Here is a 13077-nt window from a genome sequence, read left to right on the forward strand (position 1 = left end):
TTATACAAGCAGCAGGCAAAGGTTGTTTAGTTTTAGATGAAGCAGCCATGTTTTTAAAATCCTAATGAAAATATATTTTAAATAATCCTGTTTATCTCATTAACACCAGTATCTTTTCTTTTACAGGTAATGCTAATGATGTTTTGGTGTATCCACGTAATCGTAAGATGTTTTATAATGAATTCTGTTTTCATACATGTACTGCCAACTATTTTTTCGAATATCTATCCATTTATCTATCTATCTATCCCTCTATCTATCTATCTATCTATCTATCTATCTATCTATCCCTCTATCTATCTATCTATCTATCTATCAAATCAAATCAAATCAAATAAGCTTTATTGGCAGGACCAAATACAAATTAGTTTTGCCAAAGCAAGTGTACATTAGGGACTGGGGCTGTGGGGATGGTGGGTGGGGACTGTAGGAAGGATGGATGGGGCACATCCAGGGTGGGGACTGTGGGGGCACTTCTAGGATGGGGGCTATGGAAGTCCATGGCTTATGATGGGGCATATCCAGGGTGGGGACTGTAGTAACAGTGGTTGGGGCATATCCAGGGTGGGGATTGGGGGGCCACATCTGGGATGGGGGGCTATGGAAGTCCATGACTTATCATAGTTCTCTTTCTCGAAGTTTATGACATTTGCTCACATACCGCGCTGCTATCTCCACTGCGCTCTCTTCTTCCCCCAGCACGATATATATTTTCTCTTCCTCCTTCATGGAGCTGAAATCCGGGAAGAGATGGGAGAGTCTCCTGAAGTGAGTGTCCCTCACTGCTGAGTACTTGGTGCATTGTAGCAGGAAGTGGGTTTCATCCTCCAGGGCCTCCAGGTCACAGTGTTGGCACAGTCTGTCCTCCCTGGGCTTGTAGCTCTGCTTTTGTCGACCGGATTCGATGGCTAGACTGTGGGCACTGAGTCTATATCGGCTCAGGGTCCTGCGGTGTCTGGGATCCGGGAGTTTTTCCAGATATGGGGCCAGTCTGTAGTCTCTCTGTAGTCTCTGGTACGTGGTCAGTTTCTGTGAGGCGTTGATGTCGGTCCTCCAGTCACTGACATACCTCTCCTGGCCCTCGTCTACCATCTTCCTGATTCTGGTTCTTGTCAGGCTGCTGTGATTGGTTATTTTGTCCAGTTGGGTTTGGGAGAGCTGTGCCAGGGGTCCTGGTTCATCTGGCCCACGTATATATATCAGAGCTTTGTGGGGATGGGAGCTTGGATTGCTACTCTGTAGGTGAGCCTGAAATGATAGTGACCTCTTCAGAGCTGCTAGGTGTAGAGGGAATCTGCCCAGCTCAGCTCGACAGGCACTGTTGGAGGTGCTTCGATGGACCTGGAGAAGGTGCTTACAGAATTCCAGGTGGAATATTTCTGTTGGGCTGGAATCCCACCTTGACCAATCTGGGTAAGTGTGAGGGCCCCTATCTCTATCTATCTATCTATCTATCTATCTATTATCTATCTATTATATACTGTAATTATCCATCTACCGGTCTATCTATTATCTATCTATTATATACTGTATCTATCTATCTATTATCTATCTATTATATACTGTATCTATCTATCTATTATCTATCTATCTATTATATGCTCTATCTATCTACCTATCTATCTATCTATCTATTATCTATTATATACTGTATCTATCTATCTATTATATACTGTATCTATCCATCTATCTATTATATACTGTATCTATCTATCTATCTATCTATCTATCTATCAATCTATTATATACTGTATCTATCTATCTATTATATACTGTAATTATCCATCTACCGGTCTATCTATCTATTATCTATCTATTATATACTGTATCTATCTATCTATTATCTATCTATCTATTATATACTGTATCTATCTACCTATCCATCTATCTATCTATCTATTATCTATCTATTATATACTGTATCTATCTATCTATTATCTATCTATCTATTATATACTGTATCTATCCATCTATCTATCCATCTATCTATCTATCCATCTACCTGTCTATCTATCTATCCATCTTTCTATCTATTATCTATCTATCCATCTACCTGTCTATCTATCTATCTAACAATGCAGAATCTTCAACAACAGTCCAACCATCTTGAATGGGCCATATATCAAACAGATAAGAACTTGGCTTGATGTTAAATTGATTTTTACTGTAAATGCACAATATTGTAGTCATGAGATTATCTCACTCTACAGAATTCCATTGAAGAACAATTACATTGAGGGTGTATACATACGTTGTTGGCACTTTTCCTTTGTTTTGCAAAACTTGTGGTGAAAATGCAATGTTTTGTGTCAATTTTCCATAATTACGGCAAAAGCATTACAGCAAAAGGCAGAACATGTTTGCAACAACTGAACACAGCCTGCAACTAGTGATAGGTGAAGAAAATAATATCAATTTTCTTATTAGAAGAGCACCGTTAAAGGGGGGAGATTTACTGCTTTATTTTTTGTAAACCCTTCAGAAATCTACGTTTTTGCATAAAAATTACTTAAAACTACATCAGATTTTCACACAAGTTGTACAAATTGATAGAGAAGCAAGTTAAAAAAATAAGTGAAAAAATATTCAATTTTGTTGGTTTTTAATTAAAGAATATAATCCAGTATATCACATGTCTGTGAGAAGCAGATGTTTGTGATCCTTTGCTTTCTGGTTTGACTCCCTATGCAGCAATTCTGCATCTAAACATTACCGGTAGTCATTGATTGCACAGCTCTTCAGGTTATCTGGATCATTCTATACTCTATGCATTAGGCTAAAGCCTCTTTAATAAATATAAGGTTAGATTAGTTTCACACATCCGGCTTTTTACCGGTTTGCCGGATTTGGCGCACGCTAGTACAGGGTATACAGCGTCGGACTGGCTACCGGAGGAATCTCTAGTAATGACAGGCCTGGATTCGGGTATCTGCATTGCACTCCGGAGCTCTCACCTGAGCTCCGACATGTAGCCTAGACTGTACCTCGAGCGCCGAGTGATTGATTTCCCGGCGATTGCGGTTCAGTTCATGACAGCTGCAGACAGGCCAGGGTGATCTCTGGTGTTCTCCGGAGTTCAGGTTAGAGCACCGGAGCTCCGGAGTGCAATGCAGATACCCGAATCCAGGCCTGGCATTACTGGAGATTCCTCTGGTAGCCAGACCGATGCTGAGTATATATAGTACAGTGGCAGCGCGACAAGCTCTGGTCACATGCTGTCATGTGACCGGAGCTTGTCGCACTGCCATTATTCTGTATACACTGTACTGGCGTGCGCCGAATCCGGCAAACCGGCGAAAAGACGGATGTGTGAAACTAGCCTTGCTCTGATGATGATACATTGACTTGCATTGAAAAAGCCACTTCTGTGTCACAAGATCTGCGTCCACATTCCACAGGGCACCTTCAGCGTTCTCGTTGAGTCCATGCTTTGAGCTGTTTTGACACTTCACAAGGTTTTTGGCCACATTGTGATTTGATAAATTATGTGGTTACATAAAAACAAAGATCCATTTATACCCTCAGTTGCTATGACATTGTATTTTGAATGCAGTTGCAGCCGATAAAGAAAGATGTACATTTTTTACAAGTTTTAGATACCACCAGAATTATAAAGACATTGAAGATGAAAAGTTCAGTTCTTTTGCCTAGTATAGTAAAGAAAATTTCCAATAATTATCTGCATCACACTTGCAATTAGGTCTGTTCAGACGGAAACCGTGCTTGGACCGTGTGCTGCATGCCAATGCAAAAGAGATGGTGAATATTTAAATGACATTTGATTTATTGAAATTTCTGCTTCGCCTTTGGATAGAATCCAAATCCACAGTTGAAACAATATTTAAGATTTCTTTTGAAAACAGTAAAAATCAAAATTTGTTTGGGAGCTTTGGTGGTTCGCAGCTAACTTTTCTTTTGTTTGTAGAATTGAATTTATTATTTCAAACAATGTAGCAATAAAAGAATGCTGTAATCTACAATTAGAGCCTGGTTTAATATTGCATAATAAACATGAGGGAGAATAAATTATTGTATGAAAAACTTTTCTTAATATCATTTGCTTATATTAAACTATAGTCTGTCTGTAATAAAAAAGGAAATAAAATGTATTCAGTCAGAAGTGATTATCATATAGGTTACCGTATACAATATATCTAACAATGTGTCGGTGGGGTCACGTCGTAAGTGACGCACATCTGGCATCGTAAGTTACATTGCAGTGTGTGACAGGTACGCGCGACTGCGATTAAACGTTAAACCGTTCATCGCATACACATCGTACCTTTCTATAATTTTATACGTTGGATTGTTCAATGTTCCCAAGGCAGCACACATCGCAGTGTGTGACACCCAGGGAACATTGAACAGATCTTACCTGCCTCCTGCAGCTCCCGACATGCAATGCGGAAGGAAGGAGGTGGGCGGGATGTTTACGTCCCACTCAGCTCCGCCCCTCCGCTTCTAGTGGCCGGCTGCCGCGTGACGTCGATGTGACGTTGAACGTCCCTCCCACTCCAGGAAGTGGACGTTCGCCGCCCACATCGAGGTCGTATGGACGGGTAAGTACGTGTGACGGGGGTTAATCATTTGTGCTGCACATTCAACAAATTGAACGTGCCACACATACGATGGGAGCGGTTACGATCGCATACAATATCGTATGCGAAATCGTAACATGTAAAGCAGGCTTTAAGGATTTCTGAGCCTACGAAACAGTGCAGGACAGCTTGTCTCCTATTGCGGTTAATAGCAATCTGGAGCATGAGCCGCAGCTAGTTTTCTATATAATGGCAAGACGCATTACCATGTAGTATTTTATTAAAAATGTAGTTCAAATTTTAGGGTAGGTACATGTATAAGGCCCTATTTTACTGGCTAGTATTAGCATTGTAGGTGTCGGTTTTCTTTAGTGTCAACAATCCTGACATGACTCATCTACCATATGGCATACCATAAAAATGGAATTAGCTCAGAGACTACGCGCTTTTTATTCTGTTTTATCAACAAAAAGAGCATTTCACAAAGAGAACTAATAGCCATGTATTGGCAGTGATTTCAAAGAGAAATCTGGCAAATGATCTATAATCTAATTATGACAGATCTTACCTGCCTCCTGCAGCTCTTGGCATGCACTGCGGAAGGAAGGAGGTGGGCAGGATGTTTACGTCCCGCTCAGCTCCGCCCCTCCGCTTCCAGTGGCCGGCTGCCGCGTGACGTCGCTGTGATGCCGAACGCCCCTCCCACTCCAGGAAGTGGATATTCGCTGCCCACAGCAAAGTCGTATGGACGGGTAAGTGCGTGTGACGGGGGTTACTCGTATGTGCGGCACGTTCAACAAATTGAACGTGCCACACATACGATGGGGGCGTTGCAAATCGCATACGATATTGTATGCGAATTGCAACGTGTAAAGCAGGCTTTAGAATCAATATCATCCGAGAAATCATAATCACAAAAAACAATATACTAGCAAAACTAAAAAACAATAAATATCCAGAAAAACATGGAGTCAAAATCTATAATATTTTGAATAAAAGTGAATTTTATATAAACAAAAATTAAACACATATAAAATACAATAAATTGTATGACAAAGGGAAGATTAGATTAAGATACAGAAAAAGAGGGATCACGCATACCCGAAGGACATGGTAAGGAAGTGGTATATATGCACGGATCATATAGGGTATATATTTAGTATATGTCTGTATAATTATTGCACTGTGCCCGATACACCATATACTGTACTGTAAAATTTGCATCAATATTCAATACAAAAAATGATGGTGTATATATTTAGTATAAATCTGTATGAATATTGCACTATGTCCAATGCACATATACTGTACTGTAAAATTAGCAACAATATTTAGTACACAAAATGACACTATATATATATATATATATATATATATATATATATATATATATATATATATATATATATATATATATGTATATATATATATGCAAGTATTACAGAAAAGGTTTTTTTTTAATTTGCATAACCTGCATTTATCTGTATATCAATTTCATTCACATACTGTGCCTGAAAAAAATCACTGCAGCAGCAGTATGAATAATACAAGGCACAGTAATGTGAACGAAAAATACAAATGAAAAATACACTCCTATACATGTGAAAAAGTGACTCTTTAAATGTAGTGTCCAACCCATCACTGGCAGCCAGACTGGTTTGTCAGGTCTACACAAGGAGAATAGTCTTCCCCGTGGTCCCCACTATAGCTTCTCATAAGCCAGATCAGATCCCACACTTTGCACTGACAATGGGCAATCACCCCGATACACCGTGTCTGCAAATTGGGGTTCTGATCTGGTATAAATCCTATGTTATATGAAAAGGCTTGTGAAAAGGCCACTTTTGACTTTTAGGATTGCTACTTCCAATAGGTGGCGCTAGAGTTTGTATCCTTCCTGGAGAGACAATTTCAAGAATAAAAAGACACAATACTGGAGTGCACAGCCTGCAGTATATGTCAGGCCCACTAGAGGGCTAATCAGCACATGCAATAACACTATTAGTAGTGCAACAAAAGATCCAGCTTACCGATATTGTCCTGTCCCTAGGGAGTGTAATCCACTGGTCCCAACGCGCGTTTCAAGTTGGGCTTCCTCGGGGGCCAAATAACTTTTCTGTAATACTTGCATACATATACTGTCATTTTTTTGTACTACATATTGCTGCTAATTTTACAGTACAGTATATAGTGCATTGGGCATAGTGCAATATTCATACAGATATATACTAAGTATATATACTGTCATTTTTTGTATTGAATATTAGTGCAAATTTTGCAATACAGTATATGGTATATTGGGCACAGTGCAATACTTATACAGACATATAGTAAATATATACCTTATATGATACATGCATACAGTATATATCGTTTCCTTTTCATGTCCTTCGGGTATGTGTGATCCATCTTTTTCTGCACCTGAATCTTCCCCTTGTCATACAAATGATCGTATTTTATGTGTCTAATTTTTGTTTAAAAAACATGTACTTATATTCTAATATTATGGATTTTGACTCCATGTTTCTCAGGTTACCATATTAAAAGCATTACCAGGTGTTACTTTATGTCCCAACACCAACCTAGTTAATGGACAGCCAAATGTCACATTAAGATAGATTTATATTTGGTTGTGGAACCAATGGCACAGCCATTTCTCCAAGATGTCCAGGAAACAGTTTTTCAACACGTCTCAGAGATGGCAACAAGCCATACTATGCTGGCCAAGATAATCAAAAAGGTTTACCAATTCAAGTAAATGTTTGTACCCAAGTGGCGATTAGTGTTTTAAACAAACTACCCTTGGCTTAATTTCCCAGGTCTAGTGCTTTGTTTTCACCACTACCCGGGTCTCTGCTTTTTGTGCCGCATATCCCATCAACAGTGCTGCAGCCAAACACTGAGGTCATAGGCACACGTCATCTACATTGGCAGAGCTGCTGAGCTATTACACCACGCTGCCTTTTTGCTTTATAGCAAGCTATTAATGATATTTAGGAATTACTAATACGTCTACTGCTATTTTGTAGCTGTGTCTACTCTTGCTTGAATTTGAATACAGTTTCATTTTGATCTAATTTAAAGGGGTTATCCACATTAAATACACTGATGAACAAAGGGGTAACAATACCTGGAATTTTGGACTTTCAGGCTCTATTTCTCACCATCCACTACAGCTTCGAATATGGGACGACCTTCATTTGAGAGACAAACATCTTGGCTATCTCACACACAAATTGACTTGCAATTATTTAGCATAGATTAGTTATGCAGATTATTGTTATGTCACTGCATTGTTACTGTCTTTCTCCTAAAAATAGAAATTTATTTTAATATTATTTTGTTGGTATTCTGTAAATCCACATTTGGCTTTCAACACTGCCTGAATCTTTCTGGGCAAGCTCTTGACCAGAATTAAGTGTGTTGCAAAGGAAATCTGATCCCTGGTTTCTTCTCCAATGTTGATTAATACTGAGTACAAATACAGGTTTTCCTTTAACTCTACTCACAAGTGTTAGATTGGGTTCAGATCTGGGGACTGTGGAGGCCAATCCAGCACCTCTACTTCATTGTCATTGAACCATTTCTTTACAAATCTCAACTTATGCTTTGGGTCGTTGTCCTGCTGTAAAACTATATCGCCATTTTCATATTCATAATAATCGAGTGTACAAAGTAACTCCTTTTATGGTATACTCACAAAGCTTAGCATTGATTCCAGCATGGATCCTCATCAAGTATCCAGCACCTTTGGCTGTAAAAAAACCAATATCATCAGGTTTCCTCCACTGAACTAGACAGTTCTTTCCATTTCTCGATCTGTTAGCTCCTTTTTTCTTCCAGACCCATTTGCACCCATCAGAGCCTGGGCTATTGACTTTTGTCTCATCGCTCTAAATCAAAGGTCTTCATTTTTCTACTGTCCACTTATCTTAATTTTTTGCAAACTCGAGCCAACGCTTTTTATGATGATATTGAAGTTGAGGCTTTTGAATCTTTTTTCGGGCCACCATTCCAGACTTACGCAACATGCATCACACTGGGCTTGCTGGGACTCTGATCTCTCTATTAAGAAGCATACGAGTCACCACCACTGCTGTATGTCAAACCAAAACTGCTAGACTTTGTTATGAGCCAAGTTGTTGACTCCAATATTTTGCTTGCACATCTACTTCTTGGCTTTTGAATGAATGGACAGAATTCATTTCTTATTTTTGTCATGGCACTCACATGTTACAGTTTGGCAATTTTCTTGGCTTTTAGACTGCTATCAATGAGGTGGGTGATACTGTTTCTCTTTTTTGGAAATCTTCATGTTTGCTCCTAGATTCGAACCAGTGACCTTTTGCTTGGATATCAACCTAATAAAACACTAAGTTATTAGGGAATGTGAGAACATGTAGTAATTTGTAGCACACAGTAGCAAACAGATGTTTCCACCACACGAGCAAAACAGTAACAATGTAATGAAATACAAAAAATTGCATAACTAATCATATGTTAAATAGTTGCAAGTCAAATTTATGTATGAGATAGCCAAGATGATTTTCTATAAAGTGATGGTAGTCTCATTTTCAAGGCTGTAATGGATGGTAAGGTATGGAAGCTGAAATTAAAAAGTTCAAAACATTGCTACCCTTTCGCTCGTTAATGTATATCTTAATAAATATATTTTGGGTATGATATTATGGCACTTGCAATTATATAAATAGCACTCATTCTCCTCTTGCCCCTGTTGCCTTCCCAAGTGCAAATGACATATCTGGTCACATGTTCCTCCACCAGCACCCCAAATTTAGAGGAGGAAAATAGGAAAAAATATTTTTTAATGTTAAAATGAGGGTCCATTTTCTAATACTAATGTGTCTTAATCCTAATGCTTATCAGGGCAGAGTGGCGGTGGTGGAGCAGCTCAGGAAGGTCACAAAAGGCAAGGTCAGCGATGCTGTGGGCTTCGAGGAGGGTTGTTGCATCTCAGAAGGGTCAGTCGATGGAAAGTCGGCGATACGGCAGACTCGGGGGTGTTGCGGCATTGATTTGTTGCAGAGGTGTCACTGCAGTGGAGTGACTCTGGAGGGTCACAGGACAGGGTGTCACTTTGGTGGGGGGCACCTGATCTTACTGGGGGCTTCATTAAATCGCTTGCAGTTGATGCGATGGACTTTAAGAAAATTGCCGCGGAAGCGGTGCATGCACAGAAAGGGCTCTGCAGCCATTTTCTTGAAGTCCATCTTGTCAATCTGCTAGTGCGCCTACTCCACAGTCATTTTCTTGAGGTTCATTGCATCAACTGCGGGCGATTTAATATATCCTGCAGTCAGATCAGGCGCTCGCTGCTTCTGTGACACTGCAGTCACACCCTCAGTATTGCCTACCCTGCCTTCTATGACCCTGCTCCACCACCACCACCACCAGTAAGCCATATCTGCATTGTAAGACACCCCCCCAGTTTTGGGGGAAAAAGTGCATCTTACAGTCTGGAAAATACAGTAGATAGATACAGAATAATCATCCCTAGACAGAATATCAGAAAATCATGTTTTCTTTTCATAGATGGTCATCTTATACCACACATCTGAGGATATGTCAAGCCAAGAGCAAAAATAAGAAAGGATACATCTATACTGCAAACCGCATTTAATAAGACATCTCCTCAGTAAAATCCAGACTTTAAAGAAAACATCTTTTGCTAGTAAAGAAATTCTTTTTAAATTAACCTTCATACAAAAAAGAAATAACAGTAACCAATTAAAGTTCAGCAATTTATTCTTCGCTGCATTGTTTTGATCGCTGTCATCTAATTTTCAGAGATCAGAATTGGTGTCACGTTTGTCCAACAGGATAAAAAGACTTTCTCATAATTGGCTTTATACCACTGTTGCCATAAGCCAGACTTGGATGTATAAGATGGTTAATGCAGCATGCAAAAGTTTTAACATAATCCCTAATAGTTCACCCCGGCTGTTCTCCATCCTTCACCTGCCAATTTCTCTTTGTCAATTGTTCTTTGCAAAGAGATTTCTCTATCAGCTTTTGGCAAGAGTTAGATGACATGAGGCCAGTCAGCAGGAGCAGGTATACTTAATAAGACAGAAGTGTATTGTCATGTCTAGTACCAATTTTTTTTGTGCCATGTTACTGATTACACAAGGATGGACCGTTACTGGTCTCAATCTGGGTGTGCTGCTTACTATTGAAAGTGAATATTATTAAAGTCCTTGGTACTCATGTATATTGCAATACTACAACTCAGTGTTGGGGTTGTGTGGAACCATAATATGGTAGTTACAGAAGCCTATTGTACCTCTATTTCATTTAATATTTTTTATTTTAATTTTAATAATAGATGGAAGCCCTGGAGGCATTGCTTTATCAGAACATATCTTCATAAATCAGTACTAAATAGAGGGAAAACATACGTTTGCACACTGAGTGGTAAGCTGAGAAACTCTCTGTGCATTTTAAGACAGAACCCTCTAGTGCATTTGCGGTTTGTATAGTGGCACAAAGTCAATGCATATAGACTCAAAACGCATATACCCCATACATATATATATATATATATATATATATATATATATATATATATATATACACACATACACACACACACAGTACAGACCAAAAGTTTGGACACACCTTCTCATTCAAAGAGTTTTCTTTATTTTCATGACTCTATAAATTGTAGATTCACATTGAAGGCATCAAAACTATGAATTAAAACATGTGGAATGAAATACTTAAAAAAGTGTGAAGCAACTGAAAATATGTCTTATATTCTAGGTTCTTCAAAGTAGCCACCTTTTACTTTGATTACTGCTTTGCACACTCTTGGCATTCTCTTGGTGAGCTTCAAGAGGTAGTCACCGGAAATGGTCTTCCAACAGTCTGAAGAAGTTCCCAGAGATGCTTAGCACTTGTTGGCCCTTTTGCCTTCACTCTGCAGAACAGCTCACCCCAAAACATCTTGATTGGGTTCAGGTCTGGTGACTGTGGAGGCCAGGTCATCTGGCAGAGCACCCCATCACTCTCTTTCTTAGTCAAATAGCCTGGAGGTGTGTTTGGGGTCATTCTCCTGTTAAAAAATAAAGGATGGTCCAACTAAACGCAAACCGGATGGAATAGCATGCTGCTGCAAGATACTGTAGTAGCCATGCTGGTTCAGTATGCCTTCAATTTTGAATAAATCCCCAACAGTGTCACCAGCAAAGCACCCCCACACCATCACACCTCCTCCTCCATGCTTCACGGTGAAAACCAGGCATGTAGAATCTATCCGTTCACTTTTTCTGTGTCGCACAAAGACACAGTGGTTGGAAAAGCACAGATTTCCACTGGTCTAATGTCCATTCCTTGTATTATTCAGCCCAAAAAAGTCTCTTATGCTTGTTACCTGTCCTTAGCAGTGGTTTCCTAGCAGCTATTTTACCATGAAGGCCTGCTGCACAAAGTCTCCTCTTAACAGTTTTTCTAGAGATGTGTCTGCTGCTAGAACTCTGTGTGGCATTGACCTGGTCTCTAATCTAAGCTGCTCTTAACCTGCGATTTCCTGAGGCTGGTGACTCGGATAAACTTATCCTCCGCAGCAGAGGTGACTCTTGGTTTTCCTTTCCTGTGGCGGTCCTCATGTGAGCCAGTTTCTTTGTAGTGTTTGATGGTTTTTGCCACTGCACTTGGGGACACTTCCAAAGTTTTCCCAATTTTTCAGACTGACTGACCTTCATTTCTTAAAGTAATGATGGCCACTCATTTTTCTTTACTTAGCTGCTTTTTTCTTGCCATAATAAAAATTCTAACAGTCTATTCAGTAGGACTATCAGCTGTGTATCCCCCAGACTTCTGCACAACACAACTGATGGTCCCAACCCCATTTATAGGGCAAGAAATCCCACTTATTAAATGTGACAGGGCACACCTGTGAAGTGAAAAACATTTCCGGTGACTACCTCTTAAGCTTATCAAGAGAATGCCAAGAATGTGCCAAGCAGTAATCAAAGCAAAAGGTGGCTACTTTGAAAAACCTAGAATATAAGACATATTTTCAGTTGTTTCACACTTTTTTGTTAAGTATTTCATTCCATATGTGTTAATTCATAGTTTTGATGCCTTCAATGTGACTCTACAATTTTGAGAGTCATGAAAATAAAGAAAACTCTTTGAATGAGAAGGTGTGTCCAAACGTTTGGTCTGTACTGTATATATATACACGTATACATACATATCCATATACTGTATATACATATACATACATATATATATATATATATATATATATATATATATATATATATATAAAACCCAAATGCATATACCCCATAAATACCTTAACACGCATATAGTGAAATGCGTATAGTCTTAAAACACATATACCTCATTTCTAAAAGGAAGCCATTAAAATAGAGCTTATAAAGAAACAATTTGCCACTCTTAGATCATAGCTAATATCACTACTTTGCATAATTTTATGCATATACTATACAATTACGGCAAAAATACCATTAAAGCTATTTTATAGTAAGTATGATGCTTTTTAGCAGGT

Source organism: Anomaloglossus baeobatrachus, chromosome 2 (assembly GCF_048569485.1).
Source record: "Anomaloglossus baeobatrachus isolate aAnoBae1 chromosome 2, aAnoBae1.hap1, whole genome shotgun sequence".
Taxonomy (NCBI): Eukaryota; Metazoa; Chordata; class Amphibia; order Anura; family Aromobatidae; genus Anomaloglossus; species Anomaloglossus baeobatrachus.